Source organism: Oratosquilla oratoria, chromosome 7, assembly GCF_046742065.1.
Source record: "Oratosquilla oratoria isolate Oo_2021 chromosome 7, ASM4674206v1, whole genome shotgun sequence".
Lineage (NCBI taxonomy): Eukaryota > Metazoa > Arthropoda > Malacostraca > Stomatopoda > Squillidae > Oratosquilla > Oratosquilla oratoria.
Genome location: NC_134783.1, coordinates 28,728,937 through 28,731,436, shown reverse-complemented (window position 1 = coordinate 28,731,436; position 2,500 = coordinate 28,728,937). Strand labels below are relative to the sequence as shown.

Genomic DNA, 2,500 nt, shown 5'->3' with positions numbered 1-2,500 from the left:
CAAACGCTTCCGTATTAATCCTTTTGTTTCCGCCCCTGAGCTTTTGCTAAACTCCCACCGAAGATCCTGTTCAGTTTCCTAATTTTTCCTTATACCACACCTTCCTCCTCGTAATAATAGACAGCCTTTCTTCTTCCGTCATTCCAAACTCCCCTTTCCAGCCTTCTTCTATTCCTCTTTAACTACCAGCATACCCTGATACAACTTCGATATGCTCGTTTAATCACTTCATTGTACTTATCTTTATTATTATTATTATTACTATTAAATTGAAGGTAGGTATCAGCGGCACAGGTACACATAAGCGCGCACACACACACACACATAAGCGCGCACACACACACACACACACACACACACACACACACACACACACACACACACACACACACACACACACACACACACACACACACACACACACACACACACACACACACACACACACGCACATGCACACGCACACACACACACACACACACACACACACACATACACGCGAGCGCCTCAACAAAAGAATTCTTCTGCTTCCCTCCTGCAGGTTGAACAAGGCCTGCCCGATGTCATATCTTTTCTTGTTTGGGAGAGACAGCCACTAGACGGCTGGCATATCAGGAAGTGCCCACAACACAGCAACGCGGAGAATCAGCGAATGCCATTGGGTGCCTGTAAGGTCCATAAGGTCCTAGTGCTTCCGCACCTGCCTTCCCTCTTCTCCATCCCCTTTCCTCGGCCTTCCCTTTCTTCCTTCACGCGCCTTGTCCTCCTTTTTAAGGCCCCTGCAATTTTCTTCGTAGATTTATTGGCCTTCTCTTCCATCATTTAGCAACCTTCGCCTACCGACCTTCGTCTTTCTTCCTTCACCGCTCTCTCTGTATCTCATTCTTCTTTTCCCCCCGTTTATTCGTTTTGTGTTTCTTTTTCAGTGTTGCAAGACTAATAACTTGCTCAGTAAGTATATCTCCCTCCTGTCTCTTCCCCGAGCTCATAAACTTCCCCTCCCCTCCCCGATCTTGCCCCATACCCTAATTGTCTCCCGGTCCAGCCCCCTCCCCCCCCCCGGCCCAGCTAAAGCACCCTCAAGCAGCTCACCTCAACAGCTAGCATGTTCAGGTATTCGATTACTTAAAAGGCTATTATAAGTGTTAGTGTGTGCGTGTTTTTCGTGCATATATGCACTTCAAGGACGTCCATAACTCTGGCCTATGTGAGAAGGCAATGCAAGGAGGGGGAGAGGGGGAGGGGGAGGGGGAGGGGGAGGGGGAGGGGAGTAGAGGGAGGGGAAGGGGGGAGGCGTTTGAAGGAAGCCACGGTCAGAACGCAAATCGTATTGAGGACTCTGCTCTGACTCATACTAGTGTATGTTAAGATGTGATCATTCCAAAAATAGAAGAGTTAGATCTGCATACAAGAGCAGAGGGAGGTCATCCAGAGAATGAGGATAAATGAAGACAGAAAATAAAACTAGTTATCAGGAAGTTTTGCAGGCATATCAAGTTGCGTGAATGTAGGCTTATCTCTAAGGCTTATATACGAGTATTCACGGATGTATTAATTTGAAAAAACTTGTGTATTTTGAATTATCTATGTCTGTGTCATAATGATGCGCTACTGAACATGATAGTGTATGCATATATGGAAGCATTAAAGTATATGTTCATCTAAATAAAGGTTCGCGCTACGTAGATTCTCAATGACACTGTTTTACATTGAACAGAATATAAAAACAAAAGAAGCGAACATGCCTGATTCTGTGAGCAAGGTACAGCTGCCAATCAGGCTTGACCTCCGCGGCAGATGCCTACGTGCGTGCGTGCGTTTGTTAGGAAGGCTAGAGCCTTTGCTAAATTAGAATTGATCCTTCTGATGTCATCAAAAGAATCTCATGAGGACTGAGGCTTCCACCGAGGTGAACCTGCAACCCTCTCGTCCCCATCTCCTCTCTCTCCCGCCCCCGTACTGAGTCCCTTTCCCTCAAAGAACCTGTCCCCTTTCCCCTAGACCCCCCCCTTCACTACCTCCCATATCCCCTGCGCTCCCCCTTTCTCCTAACTCACCCAGCTCTACCCCTCTCCTTTCACTCCCTCACCCTTCAACCTTTACAAGATCTTGAATTGCGCAACTTTATCTACCCCTTTCACTCTTGCATAACCTGATTTCAATGGACCCCCACCTCGTCCTTCATCAACACCTCCCACGTGGTTACTACCTATGCGACAAGAACCACGTCTAAAGCCAAGATGTATCCCATGAAGGTTGTTTAGAGGAAAGACATTTTTTCTTCTTCGGTGGTGAAATTCTTCGGGAAATGTCACATAAAGGAAAGAGGTCTTGAAAGGTTTGATGCATTCCAGGGAAAACCCAAGCAGTCTGACACCCCTAAGGCTACAAAAGGCGACTTTGTAGTGAGAGACAGCTATGAAGGGCCAAATTCTTTGATGCTACCTTAGGTACTCTGATATAAAATAACAAAGCGGATTAAGTCAAAGAACAGAACTCA

General features: G+C 46.6%; 1 protein-coding gene across 1 annotated transcript in view; it reads right to left on the bottom strand.

Annotated features, from left to right (window-relative positions):
* LOC143026909 (uncharacterized) overlaps nt 1-2,500 on the bottom strand; it is a 34,720-nt gene that overhangs the window by 22,053 nt on the left and 10,167 nt on the right. The window lies entirely within an intron of this gene.